Source organism: Calliphora vicina, chromosome 2, assembly GCF_958450345.1.
Source record: "Calliphora vicina chromosome 2, idCalVici1.1, whole genome shotgun sequence".
In the NCBI taxonomy this organism is placed as follows: domain Eukaryota; kingdom Metazoa; phylum Arthropoda; class Insecta; order Diptera; family Calliphoridae; genus Calliphora; species Calliphora vicina.
This window is the reverse complement of record NC_088781.1, coordinates 74,263,438-74,291,107: the sequence shown is the minus strand read 5'-3', so window position 1 is coordinate 74,291,107 and position 27,670 is coordinate 74,263,438. Positions and strand designations below refer to the sequence as shown.

The 27,670-nt window shown below is 32.0% G+C and overlaps 1 protein-coding gene and 2 pseudogenes across 1 annotated transcript in view; 1 reads left to right on the top strand and 2 right to left on the bottom strand.

Annotated features, from left to right (window-relative positions):
- The window catches only part of Cand1 (Cullin-associated and neddylation-dissociated 1), a 188,145-nt gene that overhangs the window by 69,125 nt on the left and 91,350 nt on the right, over positions 1 to 27,670 (bottom strand). The window lies entirely within an intron of this gene.
- Positions 2,889 to 4,142, top strand: LOC135952575 (putative nuclease HARBI1; annotated as a pseudogene).
- On the bottom strand, positions 4,196 to 4,855 carry LOC135952572 (uncharacterized; annotated as a pseudogene).

The window sequence follows — 27,670 nt, the reverse complement described above, 5'->3', positions numbered from 1 at the left end:
TATTGAAAATCAGCAATATATGTTCAGTAGAACCAGAGCTATGAACCAAAATGTGAGACAACCTAAAAAAAATTTACAATTTTCACATATTTTTGGTTATTTGTGTAAATATATTGCAGATAATACCATAAAACTTTACACACGTTATTTTTATAATAAAAGGACTAACTCTGGTGAAAATTATAAGAATCGGTTCATCATTTCTCCTAGCCCCCATACAAATTTCTTCCTGAAATATGGTTCTATGGTCTATAAATGCCTTCAGAATTGCAGTATCCATACAAAATTCAGCAAAAATAAGTTTCGTGCTAAAAGAAATCACAACACTACATTTTTTGTGGATCGGCCCATATTTGACCATAGCCCACATATAAAGTTCACTTCCGAAAATCACTTAAATTTGCATAAATATCTTATAAATGTCGCTATTAAGTTCAAATTCGTCATAAATAATCACCATATATACCAAAATCGCTATACCTAATTTTATGATGATCGGCCTATAATTGGTTATAGCTCCCATATTTATCAACCTAAAAAATATGTATGCAGGTGGAGGATATTTAAGATTCGGCAAAGCCGAATATACCGTTCTAACTTTTTTTTATTTTCGATTTTGCAAAAACGAAGGGCAGTTTTGTGTGAGGTTAGGATAATAAAAAAGTTGACAATAGGAATTAAAGTTTATGAAAACGAAATTGGGTTAAAATGTATCGAAATTTTATACTCTCAGTTGCGCCTCTAGTTCTACGCTATGTTAGACACCTTATGAAAGTTGAAATTTGTAATTAAAACTTTTAATTACAAATGTCAACTTTCATAAGGTGTCTAACATATCGTAGAACCTGGGTTTCGATATTCAGCTCTAGCTACATATTTCTTACATTTGACTATGCAATAAATATTTTACGAAATTGTACTTGAATTCAAATATAAGGATTTTAACGTCTGATTTAAAAGTTGCATAATGATTTTAAATAGCTGCCTCTCAATCTGCAACATATCTGTGGGCATTATTAACATTTAATAAAAGCTTTCAGTTGATCATTGATCGTAAGTATGGCAACGCTGAATGTTTGCTGCGACTCGTATATTCGAATTCGAATATTCAGTTTTGACAGTTAAAGAACATTGTAGAAAGTTCACCACAGATGGCGTATGTATTAGAAAGCTCTAGGCTTCGAATATACGAGCTTTGACAGTTAAAGAACAACCTAGTGTGCAATTGGCAGTGTTATAAATAGTTGCAGAGGTTGCAGTCGTTAGTGAGTTTATCAGAGACGCTTTTCGAATAAACATTAACTGAGTGATGTGTTTTTCAACTGAATTCGTGTACATTATAAAGTGTGTCTGTATTTCTGCGAATTTATAAACGTGTATAAAAAAACATTGAGTGACTATTTTATTCTGTTGTTGTACATTTTAAATAAATAAAGAGTTGTTACAATTTTTAAACTACTAAACGGCTTTTATTTGCAATCAAAAGTATCCGGTTTATTTAAAGGAAATATACCAGCGTTTTAAAAAGGTTAAAACGTAAAAATATGAAATTATCTCATTTCAACACAATCAACTAATATAAATATTCATACTGTTCGTATGTATGTTACTATTAAAATTGCAATGCTAGTCTACAATTTTTAGTAGCACACACATTCCACATCCACCAAAATATATGTTCGTGCTTTAGTAGCACACACAGTTTTTTGTCGTGCTAATATTGCACGCCATTCGTTTTATTTTCTTGTGCTGGCAAACTTTTCTAGCAAAAATACACACTTCTGTGGTTGTGCTATAGACAACATATAAGTAAACACACCCAATGCACAGTTGGTCAGAATCAAAATTTTTTGGAATTAAAATTTGACATGGTCGTAGCCAAGGAGTATTCGAGTTTTGTTATTAAAATCTGTTTGTTTTCTCTACAAAAAGACGTTTACAGACATTTTATTGTTTTTTAGTGCAAAGAAAAATTTTAAAAATTAGCGATTGGACGCTTTGTGTCTAGTGATAAATACAAAAATTTGCAAAAGCAATTTTGTTTAAAAAAGAAGAAAAACAACTGGTTTAAAAAAAATAAAAAGTGTTAATTCCTTTTGTTTGTTTTAAAAGTGCACATGAATTCTCATGATGAGAGGAGGCTCAGTATGAACGGCAGAAATGCCTACATATTTCTTAACGGCGAGAGTGATCAAAACAAAAAAATAAATGACCCCAGCTACAACAAAAATTATTTAACCGCCAAACCAGCTGAGAGAGCACGCTCTTGTTCCCCCGTGATACAATTACACGAACAAAATAATACACAAACAATATCACCAACCAATTTATGTTTAGAACAAAGCATAAAAAAAATATGAAAAATTTAAATACAACAACAACTATACCATTTTTAAAAACACAGACAAATACTGCTAATAAACAAGCTTGTGATCCACTAACAAAGAATAGTGAGAGTTTGAATGTTTTTAACACTAAACAAACCACAATAAATAATGATGGTACACTGAAGGGCGCTATACAAAAAAAAAAGATAAGTACATTGAAATCACCAGTACTTCCAGGTATGCTTATGGCGTTTTCTTTTCTGGCATAAATGATGCCTTTATTCTGCCTTTTGCCCTTTTTTGTGTTCTTTTCTGAAAAAAATGTTATTTTGTAAACGTATAACGTGTTCTTTTCATATAATGTTGCCCTAAAAAACCAAAAATATGGTACATGTTTCACCCTCAATTTAATCAAAGGGTTAGAAGTGCAACACTGTTAAAACAGCTGTTCTTGTTATTGTTTTTGAAAAAAAAAACAAACAATATTTTTTTGAAGTTCGTTTGTGTTAAATAGTTTTTATATTAATTAAAAGTGTTAAAATGGAAGCAAAAAATATTGCATCATCTGATGAAGATGATGAAATGTATGCACTACTATTGGAACGAAACTGTTTGCCGCGAGTTAAAAATTTTGTTGAAAATGTTATTCATCAATATTCCGAAACTGATGTAAGCAAATATAATCCCAATATTGGCTTTTATATATATTATTACCTTTTGTTTCTTCTCAGTTTAAGAAAAATTTGCGACTTAGCCGAGAAAGCGCACAGTACCTAATGGAAAGGTATTCTACCTGGTATTTGGTAAGGACATATCAAGGTGGAAGAAAGCAAACAAGTGTAGAAACACAAATTCTTTCATTTTTGTGGTAAATTATTTAAAATTTAAAAAAAAATTAAATAAAAAAAAACATTTTCCAGGTTTAGTGGCAACAAAACTACCTTTAGGGAAGTGGCGAATGTATTTGACATGTCATTGTCAAATCTTCACAGTTCTTTCCAAAAAGTTTTAAAATTCTTATTGGATGAAGTAGCTCCTGAAGCTATAAAATTTCCACAAACTAACTTGGAAAAAGAAGTTATTGCCAATGAATTTAAAAAGGTATGACAGACAGTAAATATTACTTTTTATGTAAACATATTTTTATAATTTTTTTTTTCAGATATCTGGTTTTCCGAATATTTTAGGGTGTATTGATGGAAGCTACATTTCTGTAAGAACTCCGAAACATAAAATTCGTTCCACATACGCAAATAGACATGATACAGTATCAATAACTCTGCAGGGCATCTGTGATTCGAAACTTCGGTTTCTGACGTATATACTGGGGTTCCCAGTAAAATACACGACTCTAGAATACTGAAACTTTCTTTTATAGGTAAAGAATTGCCAAATTTATGTGCACCAAAGTACCATTTATTGGGTGATTCAGCTTACTCGCTAAGAGAATATCTTTTAACACCGTTCCGTGATTACGGCAACTTAAGTGATTCGGAAAAAAACTATAATTTAAAATTTTGTCGGGTACGTGTTAAAATTGAAAATGCCTTCGGAGTCCTTAAAAGTCGGTTTCGACAATTGTTGCGGCTTGATTTCCATAATGTTGAAACCATGGCACAATTTGTAATTGCAACTTGCGTTCTCCATAACATTTGCATTGATAAAAACGATTTTTTGTATGAAGAAATAACTAGCGATGAAATACATATTAATTCCGAGCATTACGATGATGACAGACGTGATAATTTGTTAACACATTTAGGACAAATAAAAAGAAATGAAATAAAAGATCTTTTATATAATTCAACAACATAAAAAAACTATTTATTTTTTATTCTATAAAAGGGTACACTGAGTGTAGGACAACAAAAAAGTATTAATTATAATTTGTACTGTTAAAAATTAATCGCATCTGAAAAAATGTTTTTCACTTCAATTATTTATTTTTCTCCCAATAATTTTTGGAGTAAGGCCATTTTTTCTTGGTGTCGTCTTTCTCTAGCTTCCTCTCTTTTCTCTGCAATTTCTGTTAAAGTATCTTGGATTGTCTTTTTTCACCTTTGTCTCTTCAGTTTTTTCAATTCCTTTCTTTTCCACCTTTACACACATTTGGCTACTTATTTGGACCTCCGGTTCGATGGAGTCATCCATTAAAGATATTTTATTTAATTCTTCTTCAAAATCAATGCTTTTCCTTTTCGAACCAGATGTTTTATTATTTTCTACTGCCACTTTTTTTCTTTTTAACACAGTTTTGTAACGTTCCTCGCATTGTTTGGGAGTTTTTTCTGAAATTTTTGACGCAATTTCTATCCACATGTCTTTTTTTGTTTTAAATTTCTTCATGGGACCTATATCAGCCATGTAATTTGCATAAAAGTCCAAGAGCTGTCTAGTCTCTCCATCTGTCCACACTAAAAACATAATTTTATAATTTTTTTATATATATAAATAAATCAGACTTTCTACTTACTTTGAATTCTCTTGTATGTAGGTGTTGTTGGTGAATCAGAGCTCTCGGATTCCATTTTCTGTATTATATTGTAATTTATTTACAATAAATAAACTTTTTTGTTTTAATATTAATATTTTTAAAGTGCGCCAAATTCTTCTTTTTAACAAATTGAGAAATAAATAAACAACAGCTGACTATCAGTGTTGATAATTTTCTTTCTGTAACTGCTCAATGAGCGTTATAATCGCTAAAAAGAAATTATACTTTTGATAAAACAAATTAAAACTTGACGACGTTTAAAATAAAATAACACAAAAAATGGAATTCGAAACCAATGAACCACAGTCACACCAGAGAATTTAAAGCAATCGTCAATATAAAATGGTTTTAAAATCGCTAAATAAGTAAAAAACGCTAAATTGTTTTAAAGCTACATAAAAGAAAATTGCATAAATGGTAATGGTTTTTGTTCTTTTGTGATCGTTAAAAATGTAGCACATTATGAGGGTATGAGTAACCTTTAATAAATTGTGCAAAATATGTTGGCAACATTTTTTGTCAGAAAAGAAAACGCCATTAGATATGTAAGTATTAATAAAATAAATTTAAGTACCCAAAATAATGGAACGTCTGTCAAGAAACAGAAAATAGTTGATAATCCCTTGATAGGCAATCGTTTCGCACTCTTGAACGAGGACAATAATAAGAGTATAAACCTTTAACTTATGACGTGAAAATTTTTGACATAGTCACAGATGTGGTGTAAATTTTACACCTTATAATTTTTGCAAAAAATTTCACTTTAAAAAATATTTTTTCGTTAATATTTGCTTTTTAACAATAAGATACAACAATTTTAATTTAAAAAAATTTAAAAAAGAAAGCAAAATGTTATTTGAAACAAAAATGCAGGCACTTTATTTCGCAAGCCTTTTTGATAAAACTTTAAAAAAATGAAGAGAGGGTGTAAAATTTACCACCACCTCATAAGTTAAAGGTAAAAGATGGTAATTACGAAAAGAAATCATTAAAGCCACCACCAATATATCTGCGTGAGTCCAGCTCGAATAATTTGGTCAAAACATTTGTTGAACTCATTGGAAAAAATAATTTCCATATTGTTCCAATAAGAAAAGGCGGTGTGCAAGAGGCGAAAATAGTCGTATGCACTGAGGATTTTTATAGAAAAATCTCTCAATACCTAAATGATAATAAAAATAATTTTTATACCTATCAACTGAAAAGTAGTAAAGGGTTGACAGTTGTTATTAAAGGCATAGAGTCCAGTGTTGAGACTAATGATATCAAGGAGGCCCTGCAAGAATTGGGCTACGAAGTAAGAGCTGTAGTTAATATATTTAACAAAGATAAAATTCCTCAGCCAATGTTTAGAGTCGAGTTGGAACCAGAAAAAAATAAATTGAGGGGAAATGAAACTCACCAAATTTACTCAAAACGATATCTGTTAAATCGTAGAATAACCATTGAGGAGCCTCTTAAAAGAAATCGTCCTGTTCAATGTGGCAATTGTCAAGAGCTTGGACATACTAAAAATGATTGTATCACAATGTGATATTCTAAAGAATGGTCTCAGAAGAAAATGTGGTAACTGTGGTGGCGATCATTCAGCCAACTACCGCGGGTGCCCAGTTTATAAGGAGTTATTGAACAGATTAAGAGAGAGGCAAAAGCTAATAAGAGGGAAAACATCTGAAGTACCAGCCTACAAATTTGAAAACACCTATCCACCAGTCAATTCTGAAGTTCCGCTATTGAACAAGCAAGCAGCCTCAACACAATTAAATTCACAATCCACTCAAATTGATCAGCCTAAGAATGTAGCAGGTTCTTATGCCAATGTTTTGAGAACGGGTTACCAGCAGCCTGGAATATTACCTCTCTTAATCAAAATATGACAAACTTTATGTCATCCATGCAAAACACAATACAAGAGCTTTTAAGAGCGCAGAACCAAATGATACAAATCCTCTTAACAAAAAAATGAGTTATTTGAGACTATGTTTCTGGAATGCAAACGGTTTAAACCAACACAAATCAGAGGTATCCCACTTCATGCAGAATAAAAACATCGACGTGCTATTGGTTTCGGAAACTCATCTTACCAATAGGTATAACTTTTATATTTCGGGTTATATATTCTACTGTACAAATCATCCTGATGCACTATAGGAAATTTTCCCCATTTTTTGGCCATAATTAATTACACCCAAACGGCTGGACCGATTTAAATAATTTTTTTGGATTCGAATTTTTGAAGACTCTTAAAAGGGAGGGAGGGACCATCAAAACTTTTCCATACACTGAAAAAAAAATTTCAAAGATAAAAATAAAATTAACTAAAAATTTCTTCCAAACTGCGTTTACAGGGTTGTATGTTCCTGGATCCAGTCCATACCTGTAACTCTTAGGTATTTGCCTAAACTCTTTTCTTCTATTTTGTTTTTTGAGTGTAGTTAACTTTTGAAAATAAAACAAACTTAGTTATGTTTAAAATTTTAATTTATTCATTAATTTGATTTTCTAATTCTAAATTATCAACCATATTTAAAAAACAAGGGTTCAAAAGCACGCTCGATTCTATTTCTTCATCGTCACTTTCCGATTGCTCTTCATCTGTTTGGTAATTTTCTAAAGAAATAGGATAAGATTTGAGCATATGGATTACTTCTGTAGGAAGCTTTAATTTCTTCTGTTTTTTAATCCGTTTGTTCAGAGAAATACTGGAAATGAAAGGATCAGATGTATCCAATTCTCTATTAAAAACGTCGGTCAAATTATTCACACGGCTGCTTTTTCGTGCATGCAACAATCTATCAGATTTATATATTTTATGACGCGATTCAGAGGCGTCTTCACCGAAGCATTCAACGGGAAGCACAGTTGATTCAATAATTTGCCTTGAATGCACAAAACATTCGTGACTGCTCCTCTAAACATTGATTTAGATTTTCTGAACAGTCACTTTCATCAATATGTGACAAGAAATATGCATATATAGCGGCTCTTTTTTAATTTTCACCATATTTCTCATGGCATACATTAAATAATTCTGAGTTTTTCACACTGTATTTACCTAAAAAAATGCGTTTTTTGAAAAAGTATGCAAATATATGCAGCTGAAATATGAAAAATTCTGTAGGTAATTGACTGTCCTATAGAACTGTTATGATGTTATAACTAACATCTGCTAACATTTTTTTGTAAGTCCAAATAAAATTCAGTTTCATAATTTTATTATTTAATCGTAAGGTCACTTTAATTTTTCCAATTTAATCGGTCTAATAGCCGAGTTCACCAAGATTTCTCTATATATTAATAAAGTACTCACTTTCAGCATTATTTTCCATTTTTTAATTTTTAAAAACTCTATATATTTATTATGAAAACTTTTATTAGAAATTGTATCAAAATTTGCTGCACTCAATCGTTATATGAAAACTTATTTAGAAATCGAACATAAAACAACTGATAAAGTGACAAATAATCAACTTTTTTGCAAAATTTAAAAATATATGTTTACTTTGTTATATTTTTATTTATACTAAAGCATAAAAAATGTATTTTTCAAAATTTTAAATTTTACATTTTGGCCAAGAAATGGGGAAAATTTCCTATAGTGTGATGGTAAGGCACATGGTGGCACTGGTATTTTAATTAGAAATCGTTTATAACATTATCCCCTAGATGAATTCTCAAAAGACTATATGCAGGCAACATCCATTCATCTGGAAAGCTTTGCTGGAGATTTAAATATAAGCGCGATCTATTGCCCACCACGCTTTTCAATGACCAAGGAGAAGTTTGAAGAATTCTTTCTGGCATGTGGCGACTATAATGCCAAACACACTTACTGGGGCTCTCGACTAATGAATCCCAGAGGTAGACAGCTTTATAAAAAATTAGTTGATCGCAAAAATGGCCTGGATATTGTGTCCCCTGGACAACCAACATACTGGCCTGCTGATCCTAAAAAAATTCCTGATCTCATAGACTTTGCCATAACAAAAAATATTAATCGAAATTCAATATCTACAGAAATGTCATATGATTTATCTTCTGATCATTCCCCAATTATAGTATCTTATTACGGGAGGACTAACATTTCAAAATTTCATACTGAAACATATTACTTTAAAACAAATTGGCTTAAATATAAAAAATATATAAGCAGTCATATCCACACAGATCTTTGTATTCAGTATGAGGAAGATGTAGATAAAAGTGTCAATGACTTTACGTCATTAATTGTATCGGCTCTAAATCATTCAATGAGTCAAATATTTCCTAAAACTGATATGCACATTGCCAACTCAGATATTGAACGACTTCTTTTAGAAAAGAGAAAACTCAGAAGAGAATGGCAACAAAGTAGATCACCTGCTGCAAAGCAGAGGCTGTCTGCTGCTAGTAAAAATCTGAAAAAAGCCCTTCAATTAGAGAAGGATCGCAGAAATAGAAATTACATTCAAAGTTTAACAAATACCAAACACACAAATTTTTCCCTTTGGAAGGCAACGAAAAATATCAAGCCACCGGTAGAGGGGCAAAGCCCTTTAAGGAAAGCACGGAGGAAAAGGCTAAAATATTTGCCGATCACTTAAGTACAATCTTTCAACCAAACTCGCCAACTACTGTTTTTGAACTTGAAGAGCCACCTGTGTCAACATTATCTAATGATGACATATTAGATATAATCCCAGAAGACATTAACGAAGTAATCAAGGATAATATAATATTAAAAAAATAACCTGGAAATCATAGCTGTAAATTGTGAATATTTTCATTCAAAATATTTCCAAAAACTTAATTATTTTTGAATTTTAGTTATATTTGAAAAAATAAATTTATATTGAAATCATTCTATATTATTCAAAATAGGATACTAATTATCATATATCTATTTAGAATATAAAGCAATAAATATTATTTGATTTAAATAGAATACGATATTAAATAAATTATACTTAAAAGTTTTGAATAAACAATCATAAAATTATACTAATATTATTTGTATTTTAGTAACAATAAGTTGTATTTTATTCAATATATAATGAATAGATTTTAAAATATTTTAAAAAAACATGTAATATAAAAATATATAAAAACATGTAATTATTTTCAAATTATATTTTTATAGTAAAAATTAAATATTAATTTAGTTTATTCAACTAGTTGTAAATGAAATATTATTTTACTTATTCGAAAATTTGTTGATAGATTTTATTCAAAGCAATTTTCTTTGAATAATTTTATTTCTCCAAAAAAAAGAAAAATATTTAAATATTCAACAAAAAAATTTAGAATACTTTTATTCATAGAAATTTTCTTTGAATAATTTTATTTGTGAAAATAAAGTCAAATATTTTAACAACAAATTTTTTAACAATTTTAAAAATATTTTTGTGTGTGAAAATTAGCTCGGACGATGAAGATTTTTCATCCGATGATTATGAAAAAGATCCTTCGTTTGCTATGAAAAAACAAAAACAATACTCAAAAATAATTCAACGATAAATAGCCCTAGGAGGAATGCCATGTCAGACGATCATTTTGCACAACTAGTTACTTTAAAAACTGTTTTTATTCATGAATTTTGTTCTTCACAATTTAAATTAATAATAAACCTCCAATTGAAACCATAAATCTGTGTTCATATTCCAGTGATAATCAATGATTAAGTAGTAGTTTTTAAAAATAGAATATTAGTTATCAGAGAATTAGGGTCTGAAAAAATTTGTAATTCGTTTTGAAAATAACTTTTTCAACTCAGAATGCAATCAGAAGACATTTTACATCAGTAGTATTGTGAAATAAAAATATTCTTTAACATTTATTAGAATTATTTCTATTCAGTAATTTTTGGAAAAATAAATTTATTTATTTCAAATTTGTGAGAAATAAAAATATTTCTAAAGTTTTATTAGAATTATTTCTATTCAATAATTTTTTGTTTGAATAATTTTAATTTTTTGTGTTTTGTTTGAATAAATATTCCAAAGAAATTAGTTGATTTTTTTTGTATCTAAATAAAATAAATTTAAATTTTATTGAACTTTGTTTTATTTGGATATATAAAATTTTACTATTTTCTAAAAAAATATCAATATAATTTAATTAAAATAATATAAAATGATTATATTTATAATTTATTTGGTTTTAAAAGATATAAATATGGATCAATTTAACTGTAAACATTATTATTAAATTAGACAAATACTTTATTTAACTAATAAATAATTTGGAATATAAATATTTATAATTGGAAACAAAAACTAAAATAATATAAAAAATATTTATATTTTGTATTTTATTCACAAGTTACAGCTATGCTGGAAATGATTCTGTTACACCTACTATGATTAAAAACCTACCGAGTGTGGCAATAATTGTGCTGTCTACAATATTTAATGTGATCTTTAAACATGGAGTTTTTCCGACAAATTGGAAAACTTCTCAGATAATAATGATACCAAAGCCAGGTAAGGACTTGACCGTACCATCCTCCTATAGACCAATAAGCTTGCTTCCTTGCTTATCGAAACTGTTCGAAAAAGTGTTCCAAAAGAAAATCATACCATTTTTAAATGAGAAAAATATAATCCCAGTTCATCAATTTGGTTTCCGGGAACGCCACGGAACAATCGAACAAGTTAATCGTATAACCGGGGAGATAAGAAAATCCTTTGAATTAAAGAAATATTGTTCAGCTATATTTTTGGATGACGCTCAAGCCTTCGACAAAGTATGGCACAAAGGCCTGGTATATAAAATAAAATGTTTGCTGCCACCTATTGGAATCTTATCTATCGGACCGTATATTTACAGTTAAGTACAATGATTACGTGACAAGAGAATATAGGATTGGAGCAGGAGTACCACAAGGAAGTGTTCTTGGACCTACCCTCTATTTGATTTACACCTCTGATTTGCCTACGAGCGATGAATTGACTATTTCTACATTTGCTGATGACACCGCAATTATTAGCTCGCATGAAAACCCATATATAGCATCTAGTATACTAGATGGCTACTTAAGATGTGTGGAAACATGGTTAAACAAATGGAGAATACGTGTAAATGAGTTAAAAAGCAAACATGTTACGTTCACACTGAGGAGGGGATGCTGTCCACCTGTCACACTTAACAATGTTAATATACCTCAGTCCGATTATGTTACATACCTTGGTATTCACTTAGATAGAAGACTTACATGGCGCCGTCATATAGAAACCAAGAGACTTCACATGAAGTTAAAAGCATCTAGCCTTCAGTGGTTAATAAGTGACCAATCAAAGTTAAGCCTGGACTATAAAGTCACCCTGTATAAAATCATTTTAAAACCAATTTGGACATATGGAATCCAATTGTGGGGAACGGCCAGTAATTCCAGTATTGAGCTTATACAGAGGGCCCAGTCGAAAATTCTTAGGACCATGACGGGTGCACCATGGTACATAAGAAATGAAAACATCCACAGGGACTTGGAAGTGCCACTAGTGAAGGATGAGTTTAAGAAAGTCCGCGATAAATATATACTGAAACTGCAATCACACCCAAATCCGCTTGCTCGGCTTCTCGCACAGAGCCAAACCAGATCAAGGCTTTGTAGAGGAGATCTACCACCCCGCTAAGATGAGGTCCATGCATCAAACAATGCTCTCTTTAGAGAGCAATTAGTTTCAATTTTAGTTATAAGATTTAATCACTTATTGTTAGGCCTAATGATATAGGCAAATTCAATAAATAAATAAAAAGTAAAAAAAAAGAAAGTTATTAAAATGGGCCCTACAAATGATCAAGGGGCGGCGTTATGGAGGCTCAAATTAGGGTACTTTTGACAAGTAAAATTTTTAAACACGTGCAATTTTTTGTTTCAAAGTTATATTTTTGGAAAGCACTAGGTCTTTAAAAAACATGTTTAAGTGTGCTATTTATCTCTTATAATTTCCGAGTTATAGGCATTTCAAAATTTTAATTTTAAAATGTTGCCATACCTTGGTCCACTTTTTTAAAAATATAGGTCGGACTTTTGGACCGAATGGACTCGAATTTGTTTGTAGGTTAGATAACTATATTACGAATAATGTGCATTTCAGAGCAATATCAATTACAGATCCAAAAATAAACTATTTTCAATTTAAATATTAAAAAAAAATAGTATATTTTTGCTGTTTTTTTGGGCGAAAAGGGGACTTAACTATTTTTTATTAAAAACTAGTTGACAGCCCCGGCTTCGCCCGGTAGCAATTACTAATGTTAGTTCGTCAAGTTTCTCCAACCCTGCCTGTTCTTATTTATTTGCAAATAAAATATCTAAATTTGTACTGCATACTTTAGGGGCTTTTTTATTACAGTTGACTGGAATCAAAAAAGCCGGTTTAAGCCGCAATTTTTTTTCTTTACAAACCAACTCCTGAAAATTTCGAATCGAATAAAAAATCAGCAAAATCGCTCCAGCCGTTCTCACGTGATGACATTACATACATGGACCATTTCATTTTTATATATATAGATACACTTTCTTTAAGAACGTATATCAATTTTATATTTTTCTATAAGGTATCTTTACGAAGAACATTTTGGTATAAAAAACATGTCCTATTTTTCGAGTATGTCGCCCCTACGCCCTTCGGAATGTGACCTATTTTTTATCAAAATTTCAACATTGGGCCACATGTTCTAAAATCTCAAAGCTGGGATCAAAAAAATAAAATTTTTAGGATTTTCGCCTAAATTTTTAGGAATTGCGGGATTCCCTTTGACCTTTTGACAAGTTTTTTTACACTTTGTAATTTGGAATGACAAATTTTAAAAAAATTGTTGGGAGAATGGAATTCCAGATACTCTGATATTTCTCAGAATAAAGATAATTTTTTTTTACTCAATGAATTCTATAATTCCGTTGAAACCTTGGTATCGAGGGTTTTCACTTGATCCTGGTGAGATTAACATTATAAATCGATTATTATCTGGCCATGATTATGACAGGAAATTTTTAAATTTAATGGGTATCAGCGATACCAGTTTATGTGATTCTTGTAAAGTGGTTAAGAATGCTAAAACTTTTATCATGTTTAATCAAAAAATAACTATCATCAGCATAAATGAAAATTTGTGATTCAGGTATAGTTAATATTTTGGTAAAGTCATTAAAAAACATCATGAAGAGTGTTGGACTCAAAATTGAACCCTGTGGCACACCACTAATAATTCTTTTAGTATTATTAAAACTCCAACGGTCGCTAAAAAAAATTATTGAAAATGCAAATCTGATATCTAATTAAATATGCAACGCTGGTATAGTTTACAAATATTGGTCATATGTATAGCACCGTTAGCTAAAAGTAGTGTTTATAAACCGGTTAACCGAAACCCGGTTTTTCTTCGAAATTTCGATTTTTTGGAAACCGTTTAATTTAAAATGTTGATTTTCGGTTAACCGGTTTATCCGGTTATCACTCGGTTAGCCGGTTCTTAAAATTTGGGACAAAAATCAATAAATCTCATGTTTTTGTGCATTTTTTTATATTCACCTCTAAAGCAATAGGTGGTAGTGATCTAAGCGGCGAGGTACCTCTGGACTTCTCTCCAAGTACCTCCAAAGCCGCTAAAGCCCAAGTCGCCAAGGCGGCTAAACCCCCTGTTTCGGGTGCCTCTAAGGGGGAAGCGACTAAGTCGCCCCACACGGATGCTTCCCATATGCCAACTGTGCGTTCAGGTCTTGTGAAGGAATCCTCCAGTCCTGAAGACGCATCACCCCTGGCCAATTCCGGCTCTGAAACTAACCCCAGGCATAAAAACCCTGCTAGAAGGGCTGCTACCACCAGGCGTTCCGCTTACCGCTTTGTTGAGGCACTTGGCTCTAAAAAAGTCGAGGATCTCACTAAGGAGCAACAAGCTTCACTCTCCTGGGCGAAAGCCTATATTGCTGGTCTCAAGACCGCTCCTCCTTCTGCTGAATTACCAGCGGGGCCTAAACGGCAACGTTCAGAGGAGGATACAGCGGCCAAGAGCCAGCAACCGGGACCTAAAAAGCCAAAAGCGACACAAAGGTCGTTAGCTAAGTCCTTTAGCGAGATTGTCAAAGACAGTCTTGTCAGGGCGGCTATCGACCGGAGTGCCAATGACGGATCCATATCTCAATTGAATTGGGATATGGTGAAGCAAAAACTGGTAGGGGTGTTTTGGAAAGTTCTCAAAGAGAACCCAGGCACTCCTCCACAATGCGATGACGCTGGTTGGTACCAGGTCACGTAAAACTTATGTCTTGCGTAGATGAACGCTCAGCGTTGCTACTAAAGACTGCCGTCGCATCACTGGGTGAGGTATGGCCGGGGTCTAGGCTTGAAGTGGTATCTGTGAGTGAGATACCCCGAAAGCCTAGATCCATAGCTAAAATACCAGCTGAGCCATCTAGCACGGAGGAGATCTTGGAGATCCTTCAGTGCTGCAACCCACAGCTTCCAACTCAAGACTGGAAAGTTGTTAAGGTTACGGACGCTGAAGGGCTATAAGCTCTACTTCGCTAAAGGCGCAGGTAAAATTAGATCATGTATAATGGCTAAAAGCTCTTTGAAAATCTTCATTCTGTCTGATTACAGCAATGAAGATACAGTAGCAGTCTCATGGGAAACTAATGATAACTAATTGTTATGGCTGAGATCCAGCTACATGGCGCATGACCACGGGGAGCATGCACCAAACGATGATGTCCGTAGTGCTGTGAAAAAGGCGAATGAGTCCAGGATACCTTTGGTTATCTGTGCTGACGCTAACTCGCACCACATTGTATGGGGTAGCAGCGACACCAACACAAGAGGTGAGAGTCTTTTCAGTTTCATACTTAATAGTAGTTTGGAAGTAGTTAATAGAGGTTCAGAACCTTCCTTCATTGTTACAAACAGAAGTGATGTACTAGACTTAACACTTGTGAGTGCTGAGCACCACAGTATGATTAATAACTGGGCTGTCTCCGGCGACTGCTCTTTTTCTGATCATCTATATATTGATTTCAATATTAGTGTAACTTATAGGAGTGATAATACCATTCTAAATAGGAGAAAGACCAATTGGGAGTTGCAGAGTGATGTACTCTCTCGGTCTCTACCAAACCCGCCCACTATTGAAAATAGGGACGATATTGAGGTAGCAGTTGAGACACTTACAGAAGCGTTCCATTCAGCTACTAATTTGGCCTGTAAGCCGAATATCTGCAGGGGTAGGAATAAGCCTTCCTGGTGGAATCCTGAGATTGCACACGCAAGAAGGACGTGTCGTAAATTGTTCAACGAGGCAAAGAGGCTGGGTAACTGGCCGGAATATAAGTCCTCAGTGAATCACTTTAAGAACCTTAAGAGGAATGCGAAAAGGAAAGCCTGGAGGGACTTCTGTAGCGGCGTGGAAGGATCCTCTGAGACTAACCGATTACGTAAAATTCTATCAACCACACCGGTTGTACCAAGCTATATCCAGAAATCCTGTGGTAGATGGACTCTGAATAGTAAAGAAACACTTGAGGTCCTATTAGATACTCATTTTCCAGGTTGCCTTCCAGTCGATGATGAGACTGTGAATGGGGCTGCCGATTCTGCTGCTCCGGGTGATAACTCTGTTCCGATAAACAGGGATAGAATCCAATGGGCAATCAAAAGCTTCGACCCGTTTAAATCTCCTGGGCCGGATGGCATTATTCCTGCTGATCTTCAAAAGAACGAAGAAATAGTTGTACCATGGCTCATTAGCATATACACAGCGTGTGTTAGATGGACCTATATCCCTACATGGTGGATGAGATGTAGAGTAGTCTTCATTCCTAAAGGTGGTAAGGCGACTCACACTAAACCAAAGGATTATAGGCCAATTAGTCTTGCATCCTTCCTGCTGAAAACCCTAGAAAGGGTGATTGACGTATATCATCTCTAAATCCCAACATGCCTACACCAAAGGCAGATCTGTGGAAACAGCTCTACATTCGCTAGTTGGCTCCATTGAGGAGTCGCTAATACATAAGGAGTATTCACTTGTTGCCTTTCTCGATATTGAAGGAGATTTTAACAATGTCAGGCCCGATGCCATCCTATCTGCGATGGATGAACTGGGAATTGATCTATGTGTTCGCCGACTAGTCGAAAAGATACTCGGTTACAGAGTCATTTGTGCTACTTTAGGTGGTGTAGGTGTTTTAAAAGTGGCCAATCGTGGAACCCCGCAGGGGGTGTATTATCACCACTTCTGTGGAATTTGGCTATGAATTCCCTGTTGATCAGGATGGACAACAGAAGGATCAAGACAGTCGCATATGCTGACGATGTTGCAGTTTGTATATCTGGAAAATTTCTGGATACAATATCTAGTTGTATGGAATCAGCATTAAGTACACTGAGTGAGTGGAGTATTTCAAGTGGACTTAGTGTGAACCCACAAAAAACGGAATTGGTTCTCTTCACTAGGAGGTATAAGATCGATGACTTCAGACCACATAGACTGAATGGAGATTAGAGATAATGCGAAGTATCTTGGCATCATTCTAGATAAAAGACTGTCCTGGAATTTGAATATTCAAAACAGGATTAACAAGGCTTATGTAGCCATCTACTCCTGTAAGAAGGCAATTGGTACAAACTGGGGTATTATGCCGAAGGGTATCAATTGGATCTTCAAAGCAGTTGTTAAACCCATCTTGTTCTATGAAGTGTTGGGGTGGTGGCACGCCTTGGATAATGCTACTCACCGTAAGGCTGTGGAACGAGTTCTCAGGACTATTGCGATACTGATTACAGGCACTATAAGGACTACCCCCTCTAAGGCACTTTTTACTATCCTAAACTGGTTACCAGTTGATTTGATGGTGATACAAATGGCTCTCAACTCTGCTGTGAGACTGAATGCTGGATGTTCGTGGTCTGGTAAAGATCATGGGCACTCTAAGATACTGAACTACTATGGGTACTTACATAGTAATGTCGATTACTGCATCGCAAAACCATTTTTCGATAGGCATTTCCATATTAAGATCCCAAATAGGGATTCATGGCAGCGCGGACTCTTAGCCCCTGATGATGTCATAAGGGTATTTACTGATGGCTCAAAGGGGGCAATAGGGTCGGTGGTGGTTTCTTTATTGAGAACTATGGGATTAAATCCTATTTCAGGCTACCTAACTTTTGTACGGCTCTTCAGGCCGAAGTTACGGCCATTAAACGTACATCCAACTGGCTGAGGTTTTATCAAATATCTGGTGATATATGTGTATTTACCGATAGCAAGGCTGCCGTTAACGGAATAGCGGGTGGCTTTACGACATGTAGGTTAACCGAGGAATGCCGGATATCTCTTAATGAGATAGCGAGACATTCTAGGATAACGCTTATATGGGTCCCTGGCCACGATGGTAATCAGGGTAATTGTATAGCTGACGAACTGGCCAAAATGGGTGCGATGATGGATGATGATGAGATCGACCCCTTTTCTGGTATCTCCCTTGCTATATGCAAGATGGCTGTTCAGCGGACACTATATGAATCTGCACAAAGCAGGTGGACCAATGAGTCTTCCTGTGTTACAACGAGGTCTACTTGGCCCGTATATGAGCCAGCAGGACGAATCTACTTATGGAATTTCGTCGTGAGCAAATAAGGCTAATTGTCTCCTTCATTACAGGATACTGTATAATTGGGACACGTGCTAGGAGATTGGGCCTACGGTATAATGACTACTGTAGGAGCTGCCATAATGAAGAAGAGGATGAGACGGTGTCACACCTATTCTGCCAATGCCCGGCTCTGATAAACCTGAGGGAACACATCTTCGGAATATCATTCCTATCATGCTTAGATGAGCTATCAAGGATAAGTCTTAGACGAATCTACTCTTTCATCAGAGAATTTGGTTGGTTTAGCCTGGAAACAACGGACGTATAATTAATACCAAGATGTTTACCCCCTGGGTATCACCACGGGATCAGTTTTGAATGGACCCAAGTGAGCTGCTTGAAGAGTGGCTACCCATGGAACCTAACCTAACCTATATTCATTGTATACACATTATTGGTCTGATTTGAAACCTAAACTGCTGATTTACAATACAGACTTCTTTAGATTAATATTTTTAAGAATTACAATGATTTTAAATAGTAGAGGACGATTAGTTTACTTACTTAAACTGCACATAATGAGACTTTTAAAAATTAAAATTCCGAATAATTCCAGAAGTTAAGCGAAATCTTAATAGAAAATTTAGTGATGATTTTACCAAATGTTGAATTGAATTTGATGTACATCCATACCTTCTTTCAATAAATTTGACTTCATTAGTGTGCTTTGTTCTTAAAATTTTATTTCATTAATCATTTCGTTAGCTTAATGTACAAAGTCCTTTTCAGAAATATTACAGGAGAGACAAAAACGTTCTAAAATCCATGATTTGAAATATTTTTGAAATCTGATAATGGAGTTTTATTAATTATTTGGTATGATATACACATCTGCTCAAAATAATAGATACACCAAAATTTATTTTTTAAAAACGAAAAAAATAATGGTATATTGTAAAATTATAAAAAAAATTCAGTCGATTTTTATTTATAGTTAAAAGGAGAGTAAAAAACAAAAACAAAATATTTCATAATTAATAATAAATATTATAAAGTAAATTAAATTTCTTAAATTTCGAAAAATTTGGTGCTCATAATAATAGATACATTTTTAAAAATTCTTATTAAACAAAAGCTAATAAATTTTATCTTAAAAAAATTAGTTTATTATTAAAGTAAAGCTAGTATCCAGTATATCCACCTTTGTTTTGTAAAACTTTCTCCACTCTTCTGGGCATACTGGATATCAAGTTCTGACACTTCTCCAATGGAATCTCGTACCATATTTTTTGCGTTTTCTCCCATAAATCGTCTTTATTTTTGAAAACTTCCTTCGAAAGCCTTATCTTTAATTCACTCCACAAGTTTTCTATTGGGTTTAAATCAGGGGATTGGCTGGGCCAGCTTAAAACAGGTACGTTATTCTCCAAGAACCAGTTTTTAACTAATCTTGAACTATGTTTTGGGTCGTTGTCCTGCTGGAATGTCCATATTAATGGCATATTTTCCGATGCATATGGAAGCATTACGTTTTCCAATATGTCTCTATACCCACTAGCATTCATGGTATCTTCTATTCGGAATATCGGACCAACACCATTCCATGAAAAGCAACCCCAAACCATTATGTTTCCCCCGCCATGTTTTACCGTCTTTTTTGTAAATTTAACGTGGAATTCTTTTCCTTTTGGTCGGCGTACATTTCTTTGGCAGTCGTTTCCAAACAAATTTATTTTTGTTTCGTCGCTCCATAAAATATTTCTCCACTTTTTTTTCGCCTTCACACCCGGACCATTGTAAGTGCTCTTTAGCAAATTCTAATCTTGTCTTGATATTTTTTTGGCGCATTAGTGGCACTTTTCTGGCAATTCTTCCCGGCAATTTAGCTTGTAAAAGACGACGACGAACTGTTTGTGGACTGATTTCGTTACATAGCTCCGCAGAAATAGCTTTCGATGATATGAAAGGGTCTTTTTTAACCATAAGGACGATCCGCATATCTGTTTCTGGACTGGTTTTCTTTGGTTTTTTTGTTTTTTAGATAAAGCATTTTGGACAAAATGTAAAGATCTTCCTATGCTCTTTGCTATTTCCCGTAATGATTTTCCTTGATTTCTCATCGTTTGAACAATTTTTTTCTCATCTTCGGTACAATGATGATTTCGTCCCATTTTCTTCAAAAGAGTCCTATTTTTTATAAAATTGTTGCTAAAATTTAAATTATACTTACTGTTTCACGTAAATAGGAACAAAAAATTGCACAAAAAAAAATTGTATATAAACAAATTACAAATTACTGATGTGTATCTATTTTTATGAGCAAATAATTTTTTGTAATTCAAATAAATTCGTTTTTAAAAATCAACATGAAAGCAAATAGTTGCCAGATTTTTGACTGACATGACATTGCGAGGAAATTTTCAATGTTACCGCCATTTAAATTTTTTCCAATTAGGTGTATCTATTATTTTGAGCAGATGTGTACATATTTTTTTTTTTATTTTATTTCATATTTTATTTATTGTATCTTCACAAAATAATGTGACCTTTCAATAATTTGTTCAAATCTTAAATCTAAATATTATTTTTTTTATTTACGTCCCACCACAGTTGGACGAAAAATTATGTTTAATTTATAGATCCTATCATCAGCGCAGGTCTGTTGGATTCCTTCTTCTGATATACATATAATGACAATTAATCACAGCTAAGAAGAAGTGCGTTTGCATCTTATAGATCCTTTTAGGGACTTGCAATATTTTCTGTTTCATACCAGAATGTCAATGTGATAATAAATTTCAAAATGATCAGATATTTAATTAAAAAATGTATGATTTACATTTTTTTGGTTGAAATTTAATTAAAAAACCAATAATTAAAACAAGTATTATATATATTTAGTAACATATTAATACTCAATTCCATTTGACTGAGATAATAATTTTGAAATTTTTACAAAATAAAATGCACTTAGCACATTTAAATATTTATAGTTATTTAATATTAACCATTCGTGACTACTAAAAACCAAAAATTTTAAAGCTATGTATACTTTATTGGACATTTTATGTTTTCTACACATATATGACGGTTAACCGATTTTTTCGATGTCGGTTAACCGATAAACCGGTTTTCTAAAAAAGGCCAAATTTCGGTTAACCGACAAACCGGTTTTTTAAAAAGTCGGTTTTTTATAAACACTAGCTAAAAGGCAGTTGTAATATAAAGTTAAAATTTTTCAACAGAGACAAAAAAAAAATATATCAACAATTACTTTTTCAATTTTTTTTATATATAATTGCCACAAGTATGTATTATAACCAGAGACCGAAAATAACGGGTTCACTTTCATTGCAATAGTAAATTCTCAGCCATTTTTTTTGTGATTTATCACTGAGAGAGTGATTTATTAGAGAACATTTTAGGTTACGGATTGAGAGAAACAGAAAAGAAACAAACACAACTAATCTAGATGAGTGCTTTATAATTTATTTTTTTTTGTAAAGTTTAGCTTGTGACTTTTATTTGCAAATATGAAAAATAAATCACAAAAAATCATTTGATGCAAATCAACGCTTACATATGGGGGATTTCATGTCAAGTGAACCAACTTTTGAAATCGATGTCTTCCGATCGGGATGAAATTTGCACCAAGGTTAGCTCTATTGGATAGTAACTCAGACACAATTTTTCAACAACATCGGTCGAGAACTCTCTTAGTTATAGGGGGTAAAATTTTGACAATTTGGTCAAACAGGGGTTTTTTCTTATCCATGTAACTTATTACCTATTGTTCTTAGCAAAATGTGTCCCAAATAGTATAGATAGCTATTTCTTCGATCTTTCGAAAAAAAATATTTTAAAAAAAAATAAAAAATTTTTAATATTTTTTTTCCGAAATCAAAAACTTTTTTGACTTTTTTTTAAAATACGCCCTTTTTTTTTTTTTTTTTTTTTTTTTCTTAAAATAAAGTTTAGATATTTTCCTTGAACACCTACTTGGTCGCTTAGTGGGATGCGAGTGGGATATCTATCAAAATAAATATTTTGTAACTCAAAACATAAAATTTTTGACTTTTTTTGCAAAATCAAAAACTTTGTTGACTTTTTTTTTCAAAATGGACCCTTTTTTAATCTTTTTTTTTAGGTCAAACAAAAGCTTAGATATTATCCTTGAAGACCCTTTTGGTCGCTTAGTGGGATGCGAGTGGGATATCTATCAAAATAAATATTTTTTAACTCAAGACTTACAATTTTTGACTTTTTTTTTTGCAAATACGATTTTTTTTCCAAATGGGCCCTTTTTTTAAAATTTTTTTTGTAGTCAAAAGAAAGCTTAGGTCCATTCCTTTAAGATATTTTTAGTCCCTTAGTGGGATGCGAGTAGGATATCTATCAAAATAAATATTTTGTAACGCAAGACATACAATTTTTTAATTTTTTTTTGCAAAATCAAAATTTTTTTCCAATATGGGCCCTTTTATAATTTTTTTTTTTGCTCAAAAGAAAGCCTAGGTCCATTCCTTTAAGATATTTTTAGTCCCTTAGTGGGATGCGAGTGGGATATCTATCAAAATAAATGTTTTAACACAAAAATTGTATGTCTTGAGTTACAAAACATTTATTTTGATATATATCCCACTCGCATCCCACTAAGCCATCAAAACCATCTTAAAGGAATAGGCCTAAGCTTTCTTTATAGCAAAAAAAAAAAATTACAAAAAGGGCCCATTTTAAAAAAAAGTCAAAAAAGTTTTTGATTTTGCCAAAAAATCAAAAATTGTATATCTTGAGTTACAAAATATTTATTTTGATAGATATCCCACTCGTATCCCACTAAGGGACCTAAAATATCTTAAAGGAATGGACCTAAGCTTTCTTTTGACTAAAAAAAAATTTTTAAAAAAGGGCCCATTTTGAAAAAAAATTCGAATTTGCAAAAAAAAAGTCAATAATTGAATGTCTTGAGTTACAACATTTTTATTTTAATAGATATCCTACTCACATCTTCCTAAGTGACAAAATAGGTCTTAAAGGAAAAGACCTAAGCTTTCTTTTGAGCAAAAAAAAAATTTTAAAAAAAAGTCCCATATTGGAAAAAAAATTTCGATTTTGCAAAAAAAAATTAAAAAATTGTTACAAAATATTTATTTTGATAGATATCCCACTCGCATCCCACTAAGGGACTAAAAATATCTTAAAGGAATGGACCTAGGCTTTCTTTTGAGCAAAAAAAAAATTAAAAAAGGGCCCATATTGGAAAAAAATTTTGATTTTGCAAAAAAAAATTAAAAAATTGTATGTCTTGCGTTACAAAATATTTATTTTGATAGATATCCTACTCGCATCCCACTAAGGGACTAAAAATATCTTAAAGGAATGGACCTAAGCTTTCTTTTGACTACAAAAAAAATTTTAAAAAAAGGGCCCATTTGGAAAAAAAATCGTATTTGCAAAAAAAAAAAGTCAAAAATTGTAAGTCTTGAGTTAAAAAATATTTATTTTGATAGATATCCCACTCGCATCCCACTAAGCGACCAAAAGGGTCTTCAAGGATAATATCTAAGCTTTTGTTTGACCTAAAAAAAAAGATTAAAAAAGGGTCCATTTTGAAAAAAAAAAGTCAACAAAGTTTTTGATTTTGCAAAAAAAGTCAAAAATTTTATGTTTTGAGTTACAAAATATTTATTTTGATAGATATCCCACTCGCATCCCACTAAGCGACCAAGTAGGTGTTCAAGGAAAATATCTAAACTTTATTTTAAGAAAAAAAAAAAAAAAAAAAAAAAAAAGGGCGTAATTGCCACAAGTATGTATTATAACCAGAGACCGAAAATAACGGGTTCACTTTCATTGCAATAGTAAATTCTCAGCCATTTTTTTTGTGATTTATCACTGAGAGAGTGATTTATTAGAGAACATTTTAGGTTACGGATTGAGAGAAACAGAAAAGAAACAAACACAACTAATCTAGATGAGTGCTTTATAATTTATTTTTTTTTGTAAAGTTTAGCTTGTGACTTTTATTTGCAAATATGAAAAATAAATCACAAAAAATCATTTGATGCAAATCAACGCTTACATATGGGGGATTTCATGTCAAGTGAACCAACTTTTGAAATCGATGTCTTCCGATCGGGATGAAATTTGCACCAAGGTTAGCTCTATTGGATAGTAACTCAGACACAATTTTTCAACAACATCGGTCGAGAACTCTCTTAGTTATAGGGGGTAAAATTTTGACAATTTGGTCAAACAGGGGTTTTTTCTTATCCATGTAACTTATTACCTATTGTTCTTAGCAAAATGTGTCCCAAATAGTATAGATAGCTATTTCTTCGATCTTTCGAAAAAAAATATTTTAAAAAAAAATAAAAAATTTTTAATATTTTTTTTCCGAAATCAAAAACTTTTTTGACTTTTTTTTAAAATACGCCCTTTTTTTTTTTTTTTTTTTTTTTTCTTAAAATAAAGTTTAGATATTTTCCTTGAACACCTACTTGGTCGCTTAGTGGGATGCGAGTGGGATATCTATCAAAATAAATATTTTGTAACTCAAAACATAAAATTTTTGACTTTTTTTGCAAAATCAAAAACTTTGTTGACTTTTTTTTTTCAAAATGGACCCTTTTTTAATCTTTTTTTTTAGGTCAAACAAAAGCTTAGATATTATCCTTGAAGACCCTTTTGGTCGCTTAGTGGGATGCGAGTGGGATATCTATCAAAATAAATATTTTTTAACTCAAGACTTACAATTTTTGACTTTTTTTTTTGCAAATACGATTTTTTTTCCAAATGGGCCCTTTTTTTAAAATTTTTTTTGTAGTCAAAAGAAAGCTTAGGTCCATTCCTTTAAGATATTTTTAGTCCCTTAGTGGGATGCGAGTAGGATATCTATCAAAATAAATATTTTGTAACGCAAGACATACAATTTTTTAATTTTTTTTTGCAAAATCAAAATTTTTTTCCAATATGGGCCCTTTTATAATTTTTTTTTTTGCTCAAAAGAAAGCCTAGGTCCATTCCTTTAAGATATTTTTAGTCCCTTAGTGGGATGCGAGTGGGATATCTATCAAAATAAATGTTTTAACACAAAAATTGTATGTCTTGAGTTACAAAACATTTATTTTGATATATATCCCACTCGCATCCCACTAAGCCATCAAAACCATCTTAAAGGAATAGGCCTAAGCTTTCTTTATAGCAAAAAAAAAAATTACAAAAAGGGCCCATTTTAAAAAAAAGTCAAAAAAGTTTTTGATTTTGCCAAAAAATCAAAAATTGTATATCTTGAGTTACAAAATATTTATTTTGATAGATATCCCACTCGTATCCCACTAAGGGACCTAAAATATCTTAAAGGAATGGACCTAAGCTTTCTTTTGACTAAAAAAAAATTTTTAAAAAAGGGCCCATTTTGAAAAAAAATTCGAATTTGCAAAAAAAAAGTCAATAATTGAATGTCTTGAGTTACAACATTTTTATTTTAATAGATATCCTACTCACATCTTCCTAAGTGACAAAATAGGTCTTAAAGGAAAAGACCTAAGCTTTCTTTTGAGCAAAAAAAAAATTTTAAAAAAAAGTCCCATATTGGAAAAAAATTTCGATTTTGCAAAAAAAAATTAAAAAATTGTTACAAAATATTTATTTTGATAGATATCCCACTCGCATCCCACTAAGGGACTAAAAATATCTTAAAGGGCGTATTTTAAAAAAAAGTCAAAAAAGTTTTTGATTTCGGAAAAAAAATATTAAAAATTTTTTATTTTTTTTTTAAATATTTTTTTTCGAAAGATCGAAGAAATAGCTATCTATACTATTTGGGACACATTTTGCTAAGAACAATAGGTAATAAGTTACATGGATAAGAACAAACCCCTGTTTGACCAAATTGTCAAAATTTTACCCCCTATAACTCAGAGAGTTCTCGACCGATGTTGTTGAAAAATTGTGTCTGAGTTACTATCCAATAGAGCTAACCTTGGTGCAAATTTCATCCCGATCGGAAGACATCGATTTCAAAAGTTGGTTCACTTGACATGAAATGCCCCATATATATAATTTATCAAAAGATTTATAACAAATTAAAAAAAATAATCCCATTTCTGTTATGCATTAAACACATTCAAGGCAACAGGCTACACGACTATACGAACACAAATTCTGCTGGTTACAGTTGTAGTCGTGTGGCAGCTACTGAATTATTTTAAAAACGACAGCTACAAAGTAAACAGCTGATTTGTAATTCAGTGGTGCCACTTTAATAAAAAATAACCGTACAAAATTCCAAAGTAATTAAGATTGAAACAATTATTTTGAGTAAATATATATATATGGTTAAAATTAATTATGTATCTGTTATTAATTTATTTCAATATGGTTATCAGAAACTTCTCTTAATTAAGTAAAAAAATATATTTTTTTAAGCACTAATTTTTACATTTTTGTATTATATTAGCAACCCTATTTCTGTTTTGTAGTTGACAAAAATAGAAATTAGCCTAATTCGGCTACATCGGCATGAGTAGTCGTGTGGCCGTGTAGCTGTGCTGTCGTTAAAATAATCGTCTCCATATAAACGTGTGCATTTTATTTTTGACAGATTGAAGTTGGTAGCCTGCTGTCTTGAATGTGTTTAATGCATTACTCAGACTTCATACTTATTATATTATTTCCATAATTTGTTAAAAACGAATATGGGGAAATGACAAAAAAAATTGGAAATAAATCTGTAACTTCTAAACTAATAGTCCGATGTTAATAAAATTTCCTACGACTATAGATGTGATGTAGCTGAGTTTAAGTTGTGAATTTGGACTTTAAACTCGATGGTGGGACAGAGCTCCAAGGCCCCAAAGTAGGGTATCTCCGGTATATGAAAAATTAAAAATGATGCCAAATTTTTGTTCTCCAACCGATTTGAAAAATTTTTACATGTGTAGAAAACTACAGAAAACATTGTTTGCACTATAGATTACCTCTTATAGTTAACGAGATATTCACATTTGAAAATTAAAATTTCAAGCTCTTTACCTACCTTAGTCTGGATTTTTGCTAATAGCTCTACCGATTTTGTTCAAATATATATTTTTGAATTACCAACATATATATTAGTATAGGAAAAACTAATTAATTTAAAATCTAAATCAAAAGTTATGTGCATTTAAATTAAAATAATAGTTCTTTCACGATTTTTTTTCAAAATAAGTACTTGCATTAATGTTTAGTTAAACGAAAATGAAAACCAAATATATGTGTTTATATTTTTCTCAA